This window comes from Bacillus rossius, chromosome 1 (assembly GCF_032445375.1).
Source record: "Bacillus rossius redtenbacheri isolate Brsri chromosome 1, Brsri_v3, whole genome shotgun sequence".
In the NCBI taxonomy this organism is placed as follows: domain Eukaryota; kingdom Metazoa; phylum Arthropoda; class Insecta; order Phasmatodea; family Bacillidae; genus Bacillus; species Bacillus rossius.
The window spans coordinates 374,668,666-374,693,401 of NC_086330.1; the positions used below are offsets into that span (position 1 = coordinate 374,668,666).

Sequence of the window (24,736 nt, forward strand, 5' to 3'; positions counted from 1 at the left end):
AACTTCAGCATTAAGTTAACCTCTTGAATATTAGATTTTATAAACTACAAGCTCTAATAAAATATTTATTTTATTAGAAGATAGATTTACATGGTGACAGTTCAAACTGTATTAGCATTGTAAAAACCTGGGATAATTTTCATATATTTAGGCTTCAATTAACTTCAGTACAAATAAAGTCCCCCCCCCCCCCCCCTTAAGTTTTACATGCGGCTTTCATAATCTTACATAAAAGTTTGATTATTTAACTATTAAAAATATCTGCTTTGAACTTTTTTAAAATGCATGGTGCAGTGTACAGAAATAATTACCAGTGACACAAAAATTTGACAAAAAGACTTTATTCTACCATGAAAATAAAATTATCAAAAAACTATAAATGGTATTAAACAAAGAAACTTTACATTAAGTAATACCAACAAATAAAGAGAACAGAGAGAGCAGACAGTCCATAAAACATCAAAAGTCCTCCAGTAGCAGTCTTATGTTCTACAGCCATTCGATCACGTGCAGGCCTGGAAAAGATATTTTACATAAATTTAATTACAAAATTAATCAATGTACAAGCTTCTAATCCATACTTTTTGTAACAAACCAGTTGACAAAAATTTGATCATTTAGTGTGAACTCATGCCAGTTTTTTTAAACTTAAAAATAGTATGCAACATGTCATTAAAACAACCACGAATAGAAGTGAAATAAAAACACTGATCAACTTGAAGTAGCTTGATAATACACATGTAAAAATATATATATATATTCATTAGGATTTGTAGAAAATATTTTCTGCTGAAAATTTTAATCAGATGTGTTGGATGTTCTACAGTAGTGATGGCCAACTTTACTCTTTTCGAGTGCCACATATAATTTTTGAAACTAACCCAAGACCAAATATTTTTACAACTAATACGAGGGCCAGACACACATGAATTAATATTGAATGTCTTAAAACAATATTAGAATGTTCTATTATTCTGTACACTAACCAATCTAAGCAATATGTGCTAACAAATAATAATCCTCTTAAAAATGTGTACAGTATTTACAGTAAAAAAAATTAAAAATAAACTTTGAATATAATAAAAATAACTATGAAACAATCGACAGATGCCAAAAATATAAATTTGAAGTCTCAATATTTCTGTGAGCATATTATGGCTTCCGAACAGTGTTTGCTGATATCTCATTTATAAATATGTGCAGACTACTATTAAATAACTGATAATATTTATTTGTTGGAAGATTCTTTAGGTGTGCCGTATGAAACAATGTCGCGGGCTGCATCCAGTCCCCAAGTAGCCAGTTGGCCATTATTATTACTATTTATATCCTAGATATAGGATTTAAGGTTATTGGGTATGGTTTATGGTTTACTAACTTCTATCTAAAGTATTTGGCTATAAAGCATATATCAGTACCTATATTCCTGTTTTGATTTTATCAGCATATATTAGTGGCACTGCAGGCCTCCCCCCCCCCCCCCTTTCCAATTTTCAGAGAACTTTTAGGAAAGAATGTTTTCCAGAATGCAGTGTATCAGCGGATTGGAGATGATCAAGATCACGGTGACCTAGTTTTATATTTGTATTTTATTTGTCAATATTTTTTATAATAGCCTCTGATATTTAATTATTTTGTTTTAGAAAAGCCATTTAACTATATTTGTACTGGTTGTAACTTTCGTTTTCTAGGTTAGTATTGTTTAAATGCATTTTTCAATATTTGATTTACTTTCAAAATTCTTTTTTAATAAATGTATATTATGTGTGGGTTCATTTATTATTGTAAACAGTGAGAATGTTTACAGTTATTTTTCTACATTTAATCTACATTTGTAAGTGAAATAGAGCAACCTGATGAAACCACAACTCACTGCAGCAAGTCATTAATTTGGTTATATTTTAATGTTTGTTGAAATCTTATCTACTTATTTCTGTGATTGAATGTTCAGTTTTATTATTTTCATGCACCAAACACAGTTTATTAGATGGTCTTGTGCCTTCAAGTTGTTATAATTTCAGTCTTCAGTCAATTCTCTTAGCAGCTTATAAACCAACACAAATGTAATATATAGGCAAAAAAACAATATTGAAAATAAATAAAATACAGAAAAAGACATTTCAACAAATACTAACATAGCAAACAATGTAAAAAAATCAATAAAAATACAGTTCAAAAGATTTCTATATAAAGATAATTAAATATCATGATAAATCACAAGAATATTCAAGACAGTAAAATACAAATACAAAACTAGGTCATCATGACCTTGAATCTACAATATCAGCTGATATACTTGACTTGTCCCAGGCAGAGGGGAGGAGCGGGAGCGGTCCCCGAACAGGGGTCGCTGCCCAAGAGCAGGGAGAGATCGGGCAGAGGGGGGGGGGGGGGGGAGAGCGGGAGCGGTCCCCGAACAGGGGTCGCTACCCAAGAGCAGGGAGAGATCGGGCAGAGGGGGGGGGGGAGAGAGCGGGAGCGGTCCCCGAACAGGGGTCGCTACCCAAGAGCAGGGAGAGATCGGGCAGAGGGGGGGGGGGGAGAGAGCGGGAGCGGTCCCCGAACAGGGGTCGCTGCCCAAGAGCAGGGAGAGATCGGGCAGAGGGGGGGGGGGGGGGGGGGGAGAGCGGGAGCGGTCCCCGAACAGGGGTCGCTACCCAAGAGCAGGGAGAGATCGGGCAGAGGGGGGGGGGGGGGGAGAGCGGGAGCGGTCCCCGAACAGGGGTCGCTACCCAAGAGCAGGGAGAGATCGGGCAGAGGGGGGGGGGGGGGGGGAGAGAGAGCGGGAGCGGTCCCCGAACAGGGGTCGCTGCCCAAGAGCAGGGAGAGATCGGGCAGAGGGGGAGGGGGGGGAAGAGAGCGGGAGCGGTCCCCGAACAGGGGTCGCTGCCCAAGAGCAGGGAGAGATCGGGCAGAGGGGGGGGGGGGGGGGGGGAGAGCGGGAGCGGTCCCCGAACAGGGGTCGCTACCCAAGAGCAGGGAGAGATCGGGCAGAGGGGGGGGGGGGGGGGAGAGAGCGGGAGCGGTCCCCGAACAGGGGTCGCTGCCCAAGAGCAGGGAGAGATCGGGCAGAGGGGGAGGGGGGGGAAGAGAGCGGGAGCGGTCCCCGAACAGGGGTCGCTGCCCAAGAGCAGGGAGAGATCGGGCAGAGGGGGGGGGGGGGGGGGGAGAGCGGGAGCGGTCCCCGAACAGGGGTCGCTACCCAAGAGCAGGGAGAGATCGGGCAGAGGGGGGGGGGGGGAGAGAGCGGGAGCGGTCCCCGAACAGGGGTCGCTACCCAAGAGCAGGGAGAGATCGGGCAGAGGGGGGGGGGGGGGGGGAGAGCGGGAGCGGTCCCCGAACAGGGGTCGCTGCCCAAGAGCAGGGAGAGATCGGGCAGAGGGGGGGGGGGGGGGAGGAGCGGGAGCGGTCCCCGAACAGGGGTCGCTACCCAAGAGCAGGGAGAGATCGGGGAGAGGGGGGGGGGGGGGGGGGGAGAGCGGGAGCGGTCCCCGAACAGGGGTCGCTACCCAAGAGCAGGGAGAGATCGGGCAGAGGGGGGGGGGGGAGAGAGCGGGAGCGGTCCCTGAGCAGGGGTCGCTGCCCAAGAGCAGGGAGAGGTAGGAAGGAGGAGCGGTCCTCCAGAGAGGTCGCTGCCTAAATAATACTGCTCAAGTATTCTGTCGCTTTTATTAACCCAGAAAATACTGGGAAGAGCTTTCTGCCTGGCTTAGCTCAGCCAGAGTAAATATACAATGTATGTACATATTCATCAGGGAGGGCACATTTGTACCCTTCCTGTGCATACATATTCGAATTACAATGCTATTTACATTCACTTGTATAATTTAAAGGCTTCTTGATACAACACTGGGTATTTACATATTTGTCCTGAATTAAGCTGGGCAGGTAGACAAAGTTTCCTTAATTTACATTCCCCTTTGTCTGCCATCTAGGGGCGGGTGGCGAACTAACTTTCCTCCCCATAGATTGTGTAGGAGGGGTGGCGCACTTGGGGCTTGTGCTATCATACCAGCCGAGGCCAAAATGGTGGACATGACAATTCGCCCCCTCCCTCTGTGGCCTTGACTGGGATCGTTGCACATGCCAGGAGTCAGCACGCTGGGCTTCAGTCCCAGGGCTGGCTCCTCTACACTGGCCACTACACTTCGCTTTATGACAACCTGTACCGTGCCGGTTTGGTGAGTCGGTCCCGTGGTCGTAGCCTCTGGCATGGACTGGAGAGTCTTCTTGGAGTGGTGTGTTCTTCTTGCCGAGTGTCCTGGGGTCCTGATGACGTTATCCCTAATGACAGGGATTTGGGGAGGTTATCCGGGCCCGGGTTAGGTTTTCCGGTGGGATCCCTTAGTGGGGATTTTCGTAGGTCCTTTTGGTGGACCTTGATGGTCTTCTGAGGATTCATTTCTAGGTCGAGCACTTGCCCGCGTCTCCCCACGATTGGGTAGGGTCCCTGCCACCTAGGGGAGAGGCTGGCGCAGAAGTTATCCTCCTGTGAGGACATTGGGTGTTTCCGCCAGTAGGCCCAGTCCCCTACTTGGAGTGTTGATTCTTGCACTCCTTCAGGAGACGCAGGGTGAATCCTTTGGTGGTATTGAGACTGATGTTCTCTGGCGGCTTGTTGTCGGGTTTCGGCTTCGGCTCCGGTGCGCGGAATTTGCTCCTGTGTTTCTTTGGCTTGTTGGGGTTGGGTAGTGGGTAACTCCCATTCTCCAGGTCGGGGAAGTTCGTTTCCCAGCAGCAACTGGCTGGGGCTGCAGCCGAGCGCTTAATTGTATCGGTTCCAAAGGGAGAATAATATCGATGGGATATGCGAGTCCCATTGGCGGTGGTCTTCCCCAAGCCGAATCCGTATTCCCTTTTTAATTTCTTGATTCCTTCGCTCTGTGGGGTTCCCCCTGGGATGGTACAGTGCGGTGGTCCATCGGTTCACTCGCCATCGCTTGCAGGCTTTGCCCCATTGTTCTCCAGTGAATTGCTTCCCATTGTCTGTAAGGATCTGTTTGGGATATCCCCAGCGTGAGAAGACTTCATTCTCCAAGACTTGTATTAACTTTGGGGCTTTAGAGTTTCTCAAGGGAAATGCCTCCACCCATCGGGAGAAAAGGTCGGTAACTACTAATAGGAATCGATTTCCCCGGGCTGACGCGTCTGCTCTCGGTCGTTGATGGCGGAAGACTGGGGATGAGATCATGGCTCGCTCGACTAACATGGCGTCCTCCCGCCAAAACAAGTGCCGTTAAAAGATATTAGCGAATTCGTGCCACGGGAAACTAAATTAACATGACAAGAAAGCATTGAAAATTATGTAACAATTTTTGAATGAATTGAAATGATTGTACAAATTATAATTATTAAGATTTAAATTTAGTTATTGTCTGGCTTCAGGTTTCCTCGGGAATGTCCGGAAACGCTATGATATTTTAATACATTATTTAAAAATAAAAGTACACAAAACCCTCCCGGCCGATCTGCCGTCACGTTGCACTTAGGGAATATAAAAACAAACAACACACTTATATATACTTATGTTTTTAGGGGTGCGGCGCACTGCATCTAAGCGCCCTCTTGCCGGGCGAGCACACACGCACGCACACGTACGCACGGGTAGGCGGGAGGTTTGAATGGAGGGTGGATGGTGTTTGGGCGGTGGCATATCGGACTTAAGAGGGGCCGTAGGCCCGGACGATGTCAAAACAAAAAAGTAAATGTTAAGATTGTGCAAACAGGGCAATCTAGGGGTGTGGGGCAAAACCAATAGAGCACGGTTGAGTTTGAGATTTTCTTTTGTGACCTGAGGTTATCCTGATAGTATGATGAAAATTACAAGTCTATTATTGCTAGAAGAATTAACTGGAAACCTTACAAGTTATGTGATAAATGCAGATCACGTTTACAGTTATGGCCACAGTAATGGAGAGGGGTCTCCACAATATTATTATTTACCCCCAGGCCCTTAGTTTCTCTTGACGACCCTGAAAGCAAACACTCAAAGCTCGAGGTGGAACTCAAACCTACAACCTCTGGATATGGCAAATAAGCATGCTGAGACCTACACCACTAAGTCAGATAGGGGTAGGTTTACCAGACATTACCTGGGCATGTCCTCTTATAATAGCCGTTTTAACACTGGGCAGATTTGATAATAAATCAGGAAATCCACTTATTTTTTGCAGTAGAAGTGAGACAAAGAAAACAGCTGCTCTTTTATTTTAATTCTGTATGTATGGTTTAACTCGTTAGCAATATTAATTTTATTAATTTGTCTTTCTTAATATTTCTCTCTGACAACCTACCAATTCATTGATACCATGTCATATGCCCAAATAATTTACATTTGTGAATCTTCAGTATTTCTTGTTGTAGAAGTAAAGTTTGTTAGGTTTGGCCAGTTACATAATTAATACATAAAAATATTTGATTTTTTTTTTTTTTTTATATAGATCCTACTGTGCATCTTAAATTATTTCTAGGCTTGTTAATATTTTAGCTACATAATAATTTAACATAACACTATCAAACATCTACTACCCCTCTATACTTTTTGACATTTCATGACCAACCAACAAAATAAAACCATGATAGCCTTTACTGACTTTAAGTAATATACATAGCTATGCCATGAATTGTACCAATTTCCACAGGCATGCATTATTTCCAAGTTTTTAAAACTAAAAATAAACACGCAATTCAATCCTTACACGAATCGGTGTTCTTCAGCGTGTTCAGACAGATCACCTAAACAAAAAAAGGAACAAAACTGTTAACAATATTGTTGAAACAAAACATTACGAAATGACTATTCTTACAAAATTAAATTTCACAGAGTTTGTATGTTTCAGGTATCAAGATTCTTCATTCAGCCATTAAAAAATATTTCCCACAGGAATGGATTTACAGAAGGAAAAATATAATTTATTAAAAATAAGTATTTCAAATAATATTTTGTGGGGATTAGTTACAAATTTTCTGTAAATTCACCTTCTTGCTTGGAAGTCAGTTGCTCCATCTTACTTTCCCCTCTCTCCAGGATATGCCTTTCAATGAATTAGATAACTGAAAATTTTAACCTATTAACTTCAAAATTTCCCATTAGCATAAATGTTTATAAAAAAACACACATTTCCAGATTATTGCCACTGGAAACTGAACTCTGAATCAAAGCTTGATAATTAATTTAGATGCACTGCCAACTGCATGGTACCACAAAGACTGGTGCATTTGTTTATAACATTCACAGCAACTCTGGTTCCTTTTTATGTAAAATTAAATGGAACATCCATTTCAGGGGGATATTGTGGGGAGGAGTTAGTCTTTCAGGATATCAACACAAAAAACAAGTGTTGTTATTTCAATATAAACACTTCTGCCACATATTAACCCCTTTTGGCTTTTGTTTATTTCACACACCAAAGATAAAATTATAGCTATGCCATTTGAATTAACATAAATGAGTTCTTTCGCACTTTCCCTTGCCGAGCCAATTCTGGATATATGATTCTGCTCCATTTATTGTTTCTGGCTGGTGAGCCAACAGTCTCTGGTTGGTTCCCATTTGGATCAAGGCTTTTCCATTTGTGGAAAATTTCCTTCTGAGGTTTCGTATCTGGGCTTTGTGGCTTGCACCATACAGCTTCACTGAGGGTCACCACTCTCAGACGTTGAGCAACAAGGTTTAGTCAACACTCCATTATTAGCCAAACTGGAGTAAAAAAAACACAGTTAAGCAGGTTTGGCTGATTTAGACCACACTGGTTTAAAACACTGTTTAAACCATGGTTCAAACCAAGTGGTTTATATAAAAACTATTTTTTTTTTAATAGTATATTTTTAAATAGAATATATTTCTTTATGAAAGGTCTAATTCTACTCTGATAACAACAAAAGTTTGGTCAATAATGTTTCTTGTGATTTACAGGAACAAAAAATTATATATTATAACCAAGATCTTATTTAAAATTATCTGAATAATTTGTAAATCATACCTAGCTAAATACTCCTCTAAAATTAAAAAAACAAAATATTAAATTGTTAATTCTTATTCTGTGGGAAATCCCCGACTGTACTGTAAATCCCCATTTGTGAGAAACACTCTTCTATGGAGAATCCTTCTCCTGTGGGGAAATACCCTTTCTGTGGTTAGGTCCCAGTCAGATGTGCAGATTTGCTGGACTTCAGTTCTTTGATGTTAGAACTTTTCTGGTTCAACATGCGTGGCAGAAAGCCACATGATGAGAACCAAAATAACTGAAGTAATAAAAAACCTGGCTATAAAAAATTAAACCTGGTTTGAAACAAAACAAAATTATTTGCTTCTTAAAGCTGGTTTTTATCCAACCCTGCAGTTACGTTTCGAACAAGTTTACAGATTCATGCAACTGCACACATGGGCAGTCATTAGGACCACTGAATTGATATTTGTGGCCTATCACAGGAATTCAATGCCTGAAAGCAGTTTTCAAAAAAAACATTTGAAAAGCATTTAGTTACACAAACAAAAAGTCATCCTATAACACTGTCTGACAAAAATCTGTTGCCTCCATTGGGTTACGGTTCAAACAATTGAAACCGTTTCACTGCTATGATACCCTAAATATAAAAACGAAGGGCATCGTTGTGAAAACAAAACTTTTTATTAAATAACATTTAAAGAGCTAGCGACTACAAAAAACCTTAGTGAAAACTTACTTAAAAATAGATTTGGATCCACATCTTCATCTTCCTCTATGCCAAGGACTCTGCAGAGCTTTCTTCGATACAGATGTCGTGTGGAGTCTACAAAATTACAATCCACTGAACCACACATACACCCTTTCTTGACACAAACACTATATTATTGGAAGTAAATTAACGAATTATGACTTAACATTTTGCAGTAATCTGGGTCATTCGAGACGATGCAGGATAATGGAATGAGAATCAAGAATGTATTGGCATCGTCCGAGGCTGCGCCCTAGCTCGATATGCCACCACCTCCCTAACCACCCTCCTTCCTTCCTCGGCATTCGAACCGCCCGCCGACGTCACGGGTGAGAGAGCGCCACGGACTTCAGGAAAAGGGCGCAGTAGAGTCAGTGCTTTGCTCCCGTGATTATTATTAAGTGTCATGCTTGTTTTCTTTAAAAAAAAACCTCCATTAAGTAAATATAGCTTTTAATAACAGTATTTATTCCCTTCAATTTTGTTCCATCTAAATATTAGCTGGCCACAATAGACGCAGACATGCCGAAGGCCATTTGGCAATATTATCTTTTATATTTAATATTTGATTAACTGAACTTTTATGTAATTGCAGTGCATGTAGCTTTATTTTTAAATGTGAAGAGGTGTTTGTACGTTTTATGTATTTCTTAAATCGGGCACGGCGCTGTCTAGTTGGAATAACGGTACTCTCCGTTTCGGCGCGCAGCGCGACTCTCTTGCTACCACGGCGGCCATTTTTCACCCGTCTCTTTTCATCGCTACCCGAGGTAGGACGCTCCAGCACTCCGGGGACTTCAACTTTGCTTCCGCTGATCTGGTAATTCTGTTTGTGTAATTTTAAATCCTAATCGCTTTCGTTCGTCCTCGGAGCCTACCTCGGGGGCTGACTGTTTAATTAAATATATTAACCCCGTTTGCGGGACTTTGAATAAACGCGAATCTTAAATCCCAGCCACGTGGTGGCCGGCCCTCATCTAAACTGATCGCGCCACAAGGCTTTTGAACAGCTTTCTTTCGTGAGTAGATGTAACGTGTTGTGCGAGCCCCCTGTTCCTACAGGAGCTAATAAACCACCAAAGTTCCGAACTCGTGTTGTTCTTTTAATTGACCACGTGTGTACCCTCATCGGCGGGCGTGTGGGTCGCCCTAAGAGCCCACTGCGTAAGCATAGCGTGCCCGACGCTGAGAGCGGGCTGAGGTCAGGTTATTCTACAAGCAGCGCGCGGGGGAAACGAGTCATGTCCTCACACGGGCGACGTCACGCCCCGAGTTAGGAGTCTCACCGGGTCCACGTGCCTCACTACGTGGTGGCGCCCACTAACATACCGCCTTAAAGCCGTCCGAACAACCCCCGGCCACGTCAGTATGAAATGAATGGATGGAGGAAACAGAAGAACCACATAAAAAACCCACCTATTACCGGCAATGTCAGCCACGATCTCACTCCTAAAAAATCAAGCTGGAACCCCAACAGTAATAAAACCAATGTTACCTTGGTGGGAGTAAAATTTCTGAATGACCACAAAGGACCTCAAATATAAAAGAAAAAACTTGTTTCATAAAGTTCCTAGCATCCACATCCCAGTTGGTTTTTGAACACATCCAAAGTTGATTTCTGAACGTATCCTAAGTTGATTTTTAAGCGCGTGAATAGTTTATGTGATTCTCTGCCAGGAAAATCTCAGTCGCATCTGGAAAAAATATTTTCCGCAGACGAAAGGGGACAGGGCTGAGCCAACTAAACCAGAATGGTGAAATGACAATCGCTGTTTATTTATATGGTTGATTGGGTGTGCGAGTAATCAGTGTTATTATAATTATTGGTGAAAACCATATATTTAAACTACTGTAGTGGAAATAAACAATTAACAGAAGTAACAGGTAAGAAATATAAATCTTATCAGTGTAATAGTCCAGTCAAATAGCCCCAAAATGACATAAACTGTATCCAAGAAAATGAAATTTTGAAAGTTTTTGCCAGAATGCTACACTATTGAATAGGCTAAATTAAAAAGTGTATATTTGATATTACAGCCTGTATCACACGATGGATGGTTTCCTACAGACTCCGCTAGAAGCCTCCGACAAAACTGCTAGCCAGGCATCCATGGCAGCAATGCACACGAGTCACCCATAGCATTTACAATAAACAAGTAAACTTTATTTATTCTGGAAATAAGTACTTTTGATTGTTTATATAAAACATAAATATTTATTAGATGTTAGATATTAATAAACAATAGGATCATTTTAAAGGTAGGTTTTATTTTCAGCCTACAGTTTCTGCTCGTTAAGTTCAATCTGTATTTACTGTTTTGTTCTAAAAGTAAGAATAAATTTTATGTAATTTTGTTCATTCTAAAAGTCTGTTATGAATTTGTACATTAATTTTTATAATAACTCTAATTCATAACAAAATGATACCTTTTAATGGAACAAATCATTGAAAAAATTGGGGAAAAAAATAAACAGGTAAATTTGTAGAGAAGCAGCTTCTCAGAAATAATTTAGATATTTTGTAACGTTGCAAGAACCCTGCCCTCCTAGCTAAATATTTTTTCTTTTAAAATTCTTTTTTGTATATGTAAGTATTAATAAGTCAATGTTTTTTGAGTGGTGTATATGTTGTGAAACAGTATAATCAGAAGTTATGGATATTAATATATGTTATTTGCACTTGCTATGTGTTTTAAGAATGTACCTTGTATTTTAACAGACATTTTAAATCATCAGTATTTTTTATGTAATTATTCACAAATAAGTTGCTCAACTAGACTTTTGCCTGTTTTGGCCTACTTTATCAGGTTTTTATAAATAAGTAGTTGAATTTTGTCAAGGAATTTGTATTATGATTGCTGTTCTTAATTTTCATTAACATGTTGCATAATAATTATAGACCATGGGACTGTGTCTGAGGCGATGTGTAGAAAGAGAGAGGCATAAGATGCCTGTAAGTGCGAGGGAGACAAAAGCAGTAATTCCCCTCAGAGAGAGACAAAAGCTGGGATTCCCCACTGGTCGTGGGAACTGTGTGATAACTGCTGTCTCACGGTGTGGGAGAGAGAAGGAGAAAGTGAATCCCCTGTTTCTATGTATGAAAATGGTTTTGTGTGTGTGTTCTGTATTCCTATTGGCTTGTGATCTGCAAGGTTGAATGAAGCGTGCATGTGATTGGTCGGTGAGGTCATGTGACTTCTCCTCCCTGCGTGGAGGAGACGGTGGCAGGACTTCAGTCAGTCGTCGGGCAATCGCTGCTAGGCGAGGCCGCGTTTTGGCGGCTCGCGGTTTTAGTTGGGTGCGGCCCTGTTCGAGGCCGCACCGATTTCATGTACTTACAGTAAGATTTTACTGAAGGACTTAAACTACGTTTGTTTTTTTCGTTAATTCTCATCGCCCGGGCTGCGAGCTTTTTTCGACAGGCGAATGTATGTGTTGAGTGAATGAACAAAATTATTGAAAGTGATTGTATTCGTCTGTGCAACTTTCTAAATTGAAAAATAAAACAAAAACTACAATCGAAACTTAACATATTTTTATTTTTGTATGTAACGAACCGTTACAATTTGTCAATAAACATTTTTTCAGCAAACTATAATTCTGTCATATTGTTTATTTAATTGTATTGGTGATGGTTATTTTCAACGATAAAGACTGTCTACCTCAGTGGCAGGAACACAAGAACAAATTAAGTGGGGAAAAGGATAAGCATTATTTTCACATTAAATAATTGTAAATAGGTTGTAATCTGGGGTCTATTGAATTGAATTTCAATCCCGGAATATGTCTACTTTATTATCAATAAATGTGCATATATAACCTACTACTAGTTCTGATAGAATGAAAACCATAAAACATTTGCAATACTTGGAAGACCTTAGAAGGAAACTTCCATAGTGTGATAGGACCTTAATATAAAAGATATATACACACATGAGCATAATTTTGTATATAAGATACAATATTTTAGACATAACATTCCTTCCCAGTCTTGCTCAGGGTAGGATTGACATTGCGGATATACTTAATGAAGTTACGTTAATAACACCAATTAAAAGTGTTGCGCAACAATTTGTTGCTATATAGTCCCCTGTTTCACACCATTTTTAGAAAAAAAATAGCTATCTGCCTAGACTATTCACAGAATACAACAAATTAAATAGTGAAAGTCATTTTGATCTCTAAACTATGAGTTCTGTGGTAGCTTGGCTTCTGGATTGTAGCCATGTCCTTGGCGGATAATTCACCAAAGTTTCGGTCGACACTGCAGTCGCCATCATCAGGGAGCAGTTACCTACTGAGGTTCTTACCAGTTATCCTGCCTTTACAACTGGTAGGTAACTGCTCCCTGATGATGGCGACTGCAATGTCGACCGAAACATTGGTGAATTATCCGCCAAGGACACAGCTACAACCCAGAACCAAGCTACTTCAGACAATGGCCGTGAAAGCCTGTGCACATTATTATGAGTTCTGTGCTATGTCATATTTGACAAATATTTTGTAGCTTAAGTACAAAACACTGTGTTAAAATATATTTATTTATATTTTTTGGTAGCAAATAGCAAATTACGAGCGCACCACGAATTAAGCTTTCTGGGGCTGAAAACATAAAAAGAGCTAAAGATAAAATTGAAGTACATAAATCAGCTTCTAAGATAAGAAGATGACTCCACGAAGCAGGAGCGTCATTAAGCTCCACTGAATTTTTTTCCGATACTACGATTTCAGGTAATTTGAATAATTCTTGTACTTTAGACATTAAAGATTATTAGACTGAAAGGTCGAATCTTCAAGGCTCAGATGATGGCAAACAGTCTTCATAGTCAGTATTATCTCAGCAGGAAGATGTCGTTGAGCTAGCATCTAGTGAATTATTGCAGTAGAGTAACATAGACAAAATTATAGATTTAAAGGATCCAGGTACGTGGCCAGACTACGAAAAAATTTTAGAACAACAAAGGTCAATCTTTAGCAAACAAGCTGTATTACTAAATGATAAACATCCAAATAATATAAGAATTAGGGTTCACTGAACGCAACGGTAGGAATTTGACACATCACATGTGGTTTGGAACAATGGCAAATAAGGAAAATATTAAAACATCCTAGCTTGTTTATTCAAAAACAAAACAAATTGAATTTACTGTATTGCCTGCAAGCATACGCCAACATTTTTACATCTGCCTTGTGTACAGAGGGTCTCATTAATTGGAAAAAGGCTTCAGAAAGGTTAGCTGAGCATAAAGCATCACAAATGCATGAAGAATGTTTTATCAAATGGAAAACCCAAATGCAGCAAATTAAATTATGTCAGGGCATCGATCGCGATACTGAGCGATTAATACACTCTGAGAAATAAAAACGGAGACACATTCTACAAGTAGTAATGAATGCTGTCATGTATCTTACTAGAAACTGTCTTTCTTTTTGAGATTCTAAGGAAACACCGAGTGATCTTAACCTAATAAAGAAAAATTTTTTTTATTGATAACTCTATTCGCCAAATAAATTCTACTCTCCAGTACCAGTTAGACCACGTAAAAAAGAGGACAGGTATCCTATTTTTCGAAGACAATAAAAAATGAAATCATCAATATAATAGCAAACAAAGTTTGAAATACCATTATCAATGAGATCAAGGAGACCAACTATTTCACCATCATGTTCGACTGCACTCCAGGCGTATCTCACACAGAACAAATGAGCCAGGTGATTCAATGTATAAAAATAACAGAAACTGAATGTGAAATGAAGGAAAGCATTATTGATTATATAGAAGTTGACAGAAGAATTGAAGAATATATCACACAGCGAATTCTAGAAAAGCTAGAAGCTGATGGTCTGGATGTGCAAAAATGTCATGGACAATCTTACAATAAAGGATCTAATATGGCCGGCATAAAGGAGTCCAATCCAGAGTTATGGAAATGAACAAGCTGGCAGAGTGTCCAGCACACTCTTTAGATCTTGTGGGTGTGCATTGAGCATCATTATGTCCAGAAGCAGTTAGCCTATTTGGGCTAGTACAAAAACTTTGTTTCTTTGTTGGATCCACCATGCAATGGAAAATAATGCAAAAGTGTACAAAAACCAACTTAAAAGGAAATAGTCAAACAAGATGGTCAGCTAACACCTAGCTGTTGCAGATCCATTAAATAATTTACTGGAAGTTGTCAAAGCCCTGGAAGAAATTGAAGAATCTTCTCTTGCCTCAGAATCTAAGTATGAAGCTGGTCATCTACTACATGCAGTGATGGATTTTATTTATCCTTAACTTAGCAATTTGGGATAATATTCTTTGAGAGATTAATAGAGAGAACGTTGAAATACAGAAAGAGGACATTATCATTTCCCGTTATGTGGTGCTAATGCAAGAACTTGTTAATATCTTGCAAGAAATGAGAGAAAAATCAATAGAACATTGGATCAAAGAAGCTGTGTATCAGAAAGTTGGAAATCAAGCCACTCCACAAAAGCAAACGAATTTCCAGAAAGAAAAGGCAACATGATGAAATCTGCGAAGATGAATCAAGAATGTTAGACCTGACTGAACTATTTTCCAAAGATATAAAAGTAGTATTTGACAAAATTTTAACAGAAATTGAAACAAGGGTAAAAAGCACAAAGAGTCTACACGAAAATTTTGCCTTGACTGTGACTGAGAATCTGCAGAAAAATGGAGGCAATCTAGCGCGAAAATATTCAAAAGACTTGAATTTAGTTGATTTTTGCCAGGAACTCACCGTATTCAAAAAGCTAGTAACCGAAATTAATGAAAAATGAAGTGCATTTGACCTGTTACATCCTCTGTGCAAGCATGACTTGCAAAAAGCATTTTCTAATGATAGTATACCTTTAAGGATATACTGCACATTACCAAAGACATCTGCAAGCTGTGAGCAAACTGAAAATAATTACTAAAAGCTATCTGCGTTCAACGAGTCAGGAACATCTATCTGGCTCCGCAATCCTAGCCATTGAAATAAAACTACATATGAGATGAACTTTGATGAGATTCTTTCACAGAAGGGAAAGCACGCTGTGTAAAGCTGTAGCAAGATTAGAGTAAAAAAATGCTGGGACCTAAAGACTGGGTTCAGAAAAAATCGTAGATTCGGGGCTGGTAAAAGTACACCAATCCCTCACTTAACATATCTTCAGATTGCATGAATTCATTTAGAGCGATGTTAATTTTACTGCCCCAGTTTTGAATAGCACGTCTGTAAATCGCCATAGACAAATAAAAAGTCAAGCATAACGCCATGAAGTCTGTTTCTCCTCGGTAAACAACAGATGTACCCTGGCAAACAGTTACCCATAAGAGGGGGGAAGATGCACGTGCAGATCTGACTACGCTATTGTCTGTTGTACAACCATCAGCTATGGCAAGTTAAGTTGCAGCTATGGAGTGTAAAGGACTAAATGTTTTTCTTTCTGTGAGTATGCCACCATGCCGTACTACAAACCAGGCCCTGATGAAACTTCAGTCCAGCCAGTGGCAGGGAACTCACATGCTCAAACACAAAGCAATGTCTGCCCATTTGCCTGCCAGTAACCACCTGCAGTTGGAATCATAGTGGAATCATGGCTTCCAAGTGAGAGCATAATGCATAGTGTTCAAGTATTTCAGACAAAACTAAAAGTATTACAGTGTGCAGAATGTCATGAAGGCTACACTTATGTTGGTTGCAATTCAATTTTAAGCAAGTCAATAGTGTGCATAATCGTTTGAAATGACTCGATAAAACGTTTATATAAGACTGATGCTGTTGGTTGTAAAAGCAGAAATGAACGAATGAGTCACATGGACAAGGTTGTTAAATGAATGGTGTAATGAAAAAAATCACAGGCCTGGCAGAATTGGAGTGAACCAAGCGGTGATACACCAATAGGCACTTTAATTTTTGAAAAATTAAAATGTAAATATCCGTACATTAATAACGGTATCACTGCCAGTAAAGGATGGTTTGAAAAGTTTGCGGAAAGGTACACGACATGAGTTGAAGGTCACACCCGAGCGGGCAAGTCAACCAACCGACTGATAACTATCTCCCGTTACGCGGTGTATTTGTCATACAAAGTATTCAATGGTAGGCTTATAAAGATAAATGGTTAACATATTTATCGTTGAGTGTTATTCTACGTATTTATATTATGTAAAGAATATTTCCCTACATATTTTGGAACACATTTAGTACAATAGCCTTGCTATTTGTGAAGACCAATGCTTCAGAATACACTATTTCGGATAACATGAACAGTTTTAGGAACACATTAGACGTGCTAAGTGAGGGATTGGTGTATAATTAAAATAGTAAAGACAATTGAATGGGTAGGATAGCAACATTTTAAATTGGTATATTTCCTAAGCAACTGTTCAAACCCAATGGACCATTCTTATGTTATCACAGTATTTGTAATATATATAAATCTTAATTACCCACTTGTTACCTCCAGTCCGGAAGGGCGGGAGGAAAAGGGGTGAAAACTCAGAAAGAGGTTCTAAAGTTCGTGAAACAGAAGTGCTTTTACTAACAAAACTTGTAATAACAACATCACATCCTTCAATACACGCATTTTCAGATATGACAACCTTCTGAATTCTTATTTTGATGATTACAGCAAGTGCCCATGATGTCTGTGAACAGAAAAATATAATTAACAATATTGGATCACAAACATATTTCACACACATTAAATTAACGCCTTATTACAAAGCAAACAGCAATTTACGTTAGCAGAAAATATGAACATCAAATCAATTGGTTTTTGGCACATTCAATATTACGTTAACTAATTGTAACATGAATTTAACATTTGCCAAACAAATCAAATTACAATAAGAGAATACGAAAATGTGAAAGAAAATAAGTAAGGATAACTGACATGAAGTCGCTTATAGTACAGTTTATATTATACGTAACTAGTTTACATTCTCATTCATCGTGGTCTAAACTGTGTTTCTGGTGTAGGTATCAATATCAAATTTATGATACTTAAAATGTTCAAGTTCTTACACACACGTTCTTACACTCAGCGAGTCGTATTCAAAAGTCTCCTGGTTACTGACAGCGTTATGCCGTGACGCCCCGCCAATATTGCGGCGAACAGTCTTTATCATTACTCGGCTCGTCAGTCGTTCAACGAAGTAGCTGCGTTTTGAAGTTCTATCAGGAGTGCTCGTTATAATGATTGTGTAGTCCGGGAACTTATAACAGTTCAGTTGAATCCGTTACGTAAAACTACGTTGCTTACGTTACGGTAAGCCTCAACGTATTGCAAGTTGGTACACTTTACGTTATGCGGTATTCGACCTCTCCTCCGTCTCTTGCCACGCTGCCCCACTGCCGTTTTACTTTCAACACCAGTCAAACATTTACTTTACTTATCCTGTAACCTTCACGAGACAGTTCCCTTCATTCTACAGACGAGGCAAATTTTCTATTTCCTCACTCTGCGAAAATTCTAAGTCCAAACTACTGCGGCTTGAATTTATTCTAAGTCCCTCGTGGACTTGTAATATTTCTACTGGGTTGAAAATTTTTCAGAGTCCCTTACGGACTTAGATTCTGACGACGGCTCTTACCGTTTTCTTCCTGAAGTGGTCGGCAGGTCGTCGGGCAGCGTGACGGAGGAGGCCGGTGGTGTAGATGGTAGTCACTGCAGGTTCTCGCTGCTGGGCCAGTCGGAGACTGCCTGCAGAAGCGTTGGCTGGGCCGGTTTATATAGTCCGCCAGGGCCCGACCGAGGAACAGTCTGGATACCCGCCGGCGGAAGAACGTCATCGTTGGTTGTTCCGGACGAAGCCCGCGAAGCCGGGCGGAGTCGAAGCGGCCCGAGTGGCCCCGATGCATAGCCGTGCGGCGCGCAGAAATCGAACATTGCGCGCCCCTGTGCTGCGGGTGGTATCCATCAGATAGCCAGGGGCGCTGTCTGGTAGTCGTATAGTTACGCAATGCGAAACTGCGTAACACACTTGTTAAAACAGTAAACTACTTGAATTATTAAAACACCCTTTTAATGAAGGACTGGAAAACATGTCATAAAGTATAAAAAACCTTTTTCCCCAACCCCCTTTCAAACTAATGACATTCAATTTAGAGCCAAAAACTTCCATATTCTCCCATTTCTTGTTTACAAACTGGGGCCCTTCCACAAAAAAGTAAAGGAAAAAACCCCTTATTTTGGGTATCATTTATAGGTATGTCACTATAGGCAAAATAAAATCACAAACTTACCAACAATGGGGCCGGTATTAACGTCATTTTTGCGCAGCGCCTGCATTAGCTCTGCATCAGATAGATCCACAGCTCTCATTTCTGGGGGAAAAAATTAAAAATAAAATTAAAAATCTACCATGTCAAATTAATAATTGCAAAACCAAATGCTAGCTCAATATTTACCACTAAAACATGTGACCTGCACATAAATGCTCTCGAGCGGACTCTAAACAACTATTTCCTGTTGGTTGGAGGATGTGCAACATGTTTACTTTGTTTAGATTAGTGATGACTACTGGCGGCCCACGGGCCAAATCATGCCTGTGACAGTACATGGTACGGTCCGCTTGAAGAATCTTTCAACAAAGAAAGACCAACACATATACTGTTGTGTTTAACCAATTTTGTTTGCATATATGTAGAATAGGTTTTATGAAGATGCTATTCAGAAGCTGCAGCATAGTCACACAAATACAGTAAAACTTCAATTATCCATCCGTCACTGTCTAAAAACAATGTATCAACAGACAGACATCAAACTGACGTGCCCTGACTTGGAAGGCAATGTCCTGGATGCAGAGAGCACGGATGTCTCAGGGCGTGACACAGGTTCACGGTGTGTCGTTCCTTACTGGGGCATCAGGAATGTTGGGCATGCGTGCGGCCAGAAGACGAGCTCAGAGTCCACTGGCTACGCTGCACACTTGCTGCAACTCCTGAGTCCTTCACAGGTATCGTTACCATGCCTGGCCGGCTGATATGTGCCCATCCCCAGTCTTAAGGGTAACCATGACAGTGGTAAACCACTTGTTAGGAAGTTATATACGATGCACAACAAAACTCCCCCCCCCCCTTCCCAAAAAACTGGGTAGGGTGCCTCTTATACTGCACCCACACGGCATCCCCTTCAATAGGAACCCGACAAATGTCACAGCTGTATCATTGCCCTGGTCGAGGTCTCTGGTTGTGACAGGGATGTGGCTCCTCTTGCAGCTCCGTCACGATTCTACCACCAATTCATCAATTAAGCTGCTCCACTTCAGGGAGGAGATGCGGTACAGAGCTCCAGATGAGGGCTGAGGTGTTTGGTCATTTCTAAGCTATTCCACTTGCATCGGGAAGTTACATTCTGAGAGACAAATACAGCAGTCACCCTCTGAAATCGGAATATTCTTCATCCTCACCACTCATTTCCTCATCTGGCTCCCACACAACAGGACTATCAGAACTCTCACTAACGACGGCTTGTCCTAACACCTTGGACTCCAGGCTTGCTGCCGCCAGCAGCACTAATGGCCATCCTCGGAAGTCAGGTGAATCAGATGAATCCTGCTCTGGGTGTCAATCTAGGCTTGATGCAGTGATCCTTATGATGATGTCAGAGCTCTGGACATGGGTGAGATAGCCCACTGGGGTCAGACACGTCCGGCCAGTCTGATGAAGGTGGTGTCTGTGGGACTGCATTCACATTGTTCTCTGCCACTATGGCTGACGTGTGAGGCAGCAGGGCATGTACCTGCTCCTCCCAGAAAAGGAGCAGGTTGTCCATGTGTATCTTGACTATTTGATCATTGTCAACACGCACCAGGTACGATGCTTCTCCAACTTGGCGGATGATGGTTTTTGGGCCACTCCAACGTGGCATCAACCCAGCACAGAAGTCATTTCGGCCCAGTGACAGAGTGTTCTCGCACAAATACCATCTCTCCAATGGCCAACACTGGTCGTGGCTGGCCGGAGATAGTAATGTGGTCAGTCATGTATGATGCCCGATTGTGACAAGCTACATGTGTACCTCTGTCTGTAAGTCAGGTGTAGGCTCTGTTGTTGGTCCAACCTGTGGTAGACATTGCTTCCATGGTAGAGACAGCTGTTGACCTTAGAGAAGAAAGGCAGGTTGAAAATTGTTGCCGCATTGGTTCGTCTAATACAGCAAGGACTGCAGGAAGATGTGCATTCCAGGTGGTGTGATTTTTCCCACTCTTAGCCAGAGTTGTGCCTTTAGTTCCTGGTTGTGCCATTCAGTTGGGTTGGCACAGAGGTGATACACTGGCATGGTGTGTGGTGTTTAACTCTCCACTCATCGCACAAATATCGCCACCTGGCTCTTACAAACTGCCTGCAATTGTTGGTCAACAGCACGGTTGGATAGCCATACCGAGGAAAGAATTATTCTTCTGGCACGTTTCCAATAGTACTCGCCCGGACGTTGGACATCGGACAGACCTCCTCTCACTGCAAAAAGGTAAGTCACTATGATGATAAATCATTTCCCACGTGTCAATTGAGGGTAGGGGCCCATGATATCTAATGCTACGACCGTACTGGTCGTCTGAGTCGCTGCTGTTCCAAGCCATCCTGATGCATAGTCTGGCACAGCAGGCACTGACGCACATAGGCTTGCACGTCCATCTGATGCCTGGCTAATGGAAGTGTGCAGCTATAGCACACCTTGTTTCTTCTTCTCTGTGGTGGCCTGCCAGTGTGTCATGAGCTAACTGAAGGACTGCCTGCTGGTTCTGTAGGGGCACACAGGTACGTCACTACACACCATCAGTCGGGGGGGCAGGCCTGGATAATGTAATCTATCACCAGGAACATGTAAAGAGCCATGTTGGCACATGCCTCTTGGCGCTGCTGTAACTGAGCATGTAGGATGACAGCATGGAGATCATCAATTGTCCGTAAAAGTAACTACCCAGGAGAGTCTGCGGCGACTTGCGCCAATGTCGAACACATGCAATTAGTCTGGAAAGGAGTCGCTGGGAGTAGATCATCGGTAACTACATCGTCCACCCCATCATTTAAATGGTCCAGGGCGTCTGCTAAAGAAATCTCTTGACCTGCTACATACTCAATGTTAAAATTGTAGGCCTGCAAAAATAGAGCCCACCGTGCAAATTTTGTTTTGTCCTCTTGCATAGAACAGAACCACTGCAGGCACCTGCTATCTGTTGGAAGCATAAATGGATGTCCCTCTACATAATGCCGATATCACTGCATTGCCCACACCACAGCCAAATACTCTTACTCATTGCAATGGTAGCGCCGTTCTGCTGCTCTAAACTTGGCACTACCATAGCTGAGGATACGACACTCACCACTATCACCTATCTGGCAAAGAACCACGCTGACATGCGGAGGAACACCTTACGTGATGAATCCAGTCTTGCTAGTGTATGGCAAAGTCTGAATAGACCCCAAAGGTGTTCAACGGTTTACTGCACATCGAAATCCCAAAAGTACTTTTTGCATTGCGAGAGCAAGGCGGTTAGTGGTGCAGCCACTAGTGAAAATTTCAGCACATAGTCCCAGAGCCAGTTTGCAGTTCCCAGAAATTTCTGCGACTGCTTATGTGTAGATGGTACTGGCCAGGTTTGATGTGCCCGCAATTAGTCAGTCATATGTCAGTTAGCTTAAAAGGTTCCTGCTTTTCTATGTGGCATTTCGAGGAGTGCAAGTGAGGCCACGCACTACCAATCTTTCTAGCACTATGAAGATAAGGTGGAGGTTCTTCCATAAGTCTGACCACACATCATTCATGTATGCTGGGGCATCTTGCAGCCTGAATGGCATGGCATGAAACTGAAACTTCTGGCCATTTAGGAATGTGAAGACTGTCTTCTGGCTTGACGGGAATCTGCCAGTACCCCGACCGTAGATCAAACGTACAGAAGAATAGTGCCTGCCCTAACACAGCCAGGGCATGCTGAAAATTGATGAATGGAGGGGAAACAGGCATGGTGATCCTGTTTAAAGGCTTTACGATCACACAGAACCATGGTGAACAATTTTTTTTTTTTTGACAATCACAACCCTTGCATTTTATTGGCTTTCGCTTGGCTCTAAAACACCCTTCCGCAACATTTCAGTCACCTGTTCCCTGATAATGGATTGCTTATAGGGTCAGTACCCTAGTACTTTAAATGTAGCTAATCTAACCTTATTGACCATTCTCTCGATATAACAAATTTATTAGCTATATTTACACCGAAAATGTATGAAAATGGCTTCCAACTGAACTTTAGTGAATCTTAGTTTAACCAATCCTGTGATTCTCCATACATAAAAATGGAAAAAAAAAAAAAAAGGCAACGGCAGCGTCAATACACAGGTGTTGTAATGTAAGCAATAAACTGTATTTTCTCAGAAACCAGTAGTAATTTGAAAGGGTGTTTTCAGGGTAAATATAGGAATGTCTTTAGTGTTCGAAAAAAGGACTATTGAATTTTATTATTTAAATTACGGTAAAGCCGCAATGTAAGAATATTATCAAAATGTGTTCACAATTCATGAATATAAAATTGTACAGGGATTATATGTTACACTGATTTGCTCAGGGTAAATGTTTCACATCACATGTCCAAGTTTATCCCTTAACCTGTCATGCATATTTTAATTTAGTACATTGAAAAATCCTGAACATAACCAAAACTTGTGATACAACAATGAATTATGATAGTAAGTTGAATAGGAAAGACAAATTTTCCACGAGGCCTGACATTGAATTGAATTGAATATTACGCTCACAATTAGGCTTTCACCTAGTGATAACAAGTCCTCCCTTTTCACTCACTTCCCCTATCCCTTAGCATTCCCCTCAGATCCTTTGCATTTTTCACCCCTAGTATCTCTTCATCCAACCTGTTCTGCCAAGAAAAGCGTTCCTACCCCTTTCCGTTCGCCTCCAGTCCCTCTGGAGCTTCCATCCGTGATCTCTCCGCCCTTTATACCCACTTTTGTGTATCCTAGTCCCCAGCTGCTCCAGACCCCCTCCACCCTTTTTCACTCTGTTTATCACCTTATACAGTCTGACTAACCTTTCTAGTGGAAAGGTTGTAATGCTTCCCACCCTAGCTCCATAATCTCAACTGGACTATGCATTTCCCCCTCTTGCCCTTTGCTTCTCATCCACATACCCATCACCCACCTTCTCCAGCTCCCTTACCTAAGTCACTACGTAGGGGTCCCAGATTATAGCCCTATACTACACCACTGACTTGACCAATGTGGAGTATGCCTTCTCCCTTCCCCTCCTTGCTGCCACCATAATTTGTTTGAATTGTAATATTCGAGTTTTTGTTTGGCCAGGATCTTTTAAAGTATTAAATCAAACAGAAAGCACTATGTCCCATGGGCAAATATCAATGCCTATACATGACTTCAGGATCAAGTAAAATCTTATATAATTGTGTCTCTCTTTAAGCTTGAAAACTGAAATATTCAATACTTCTTACGCACCTCCTTATAAAAGTCCTCCTTCTGTCAAATAATATTAAAAAGTTTTACTTATTTAACCACACAAAGTCACACTCTAATTATTGTTTCACATTAACCAACAGAAATTCAATTAACCAAAATTGTTTATATTTTGATACAGAAGCGCCAAAATGACACATTTCATTTTGTCAAAGACACAGAGATAATAATAGAGCTGTAGCAAACCGTATGTATTCGATACTGAGTGACGGATGCGTCATCTAGTAAGGAGTAACGAAACGTTATACACGAATGCATTTTGTTACTCGCATATTTCGTAGTACCTATGAGATTTATTGTAAATTGTTATTTAAATTTTATTGTCTATAAATAATTTTCGACACCTATTTGTTGCGTTATTATTACAATCGACGCATAATGGTTTGCGATGTTATTGTGATATAACATAAACTCACGGTTTAAATGTTCAATTAGTAGATTCCATCAACAGTTCACTTGTAGTACTACACTTTACCTATTAAATAAAATTAAATTTGTAATGACTTAAACACAAGTCTGGTTCAAAATTCGGAAAAGTGAAAAAATGCACCTTATGC

General features: G+C 41.0%; 1 long non-coding RNA gene across 1 annotated transcript; it reads right to left on the reverse strand.

The window, feature by feature from the left end:
• Positions 1-325: 325 nt before the first annotated feature.
• On the reverse strand, positions 326-24,347 carry LOC134528523 (uncharacterized). The gene is made up of 5 exons (XR_010074403.1): positions 24,162-24,347; positions 18,939-19,019; positions 8,686-8,772; positions 6,699-6,735; positions 326-515 (listed from the first exon to the last, which is right to left on the reverse strand). It is a non-coding gene; the product is annotated as an uncharacterized LOC134528523 (long non-coding RNA).
• Between the last annotated feature and the right edge of the window lie 389 nt (positions 24,348-24,736).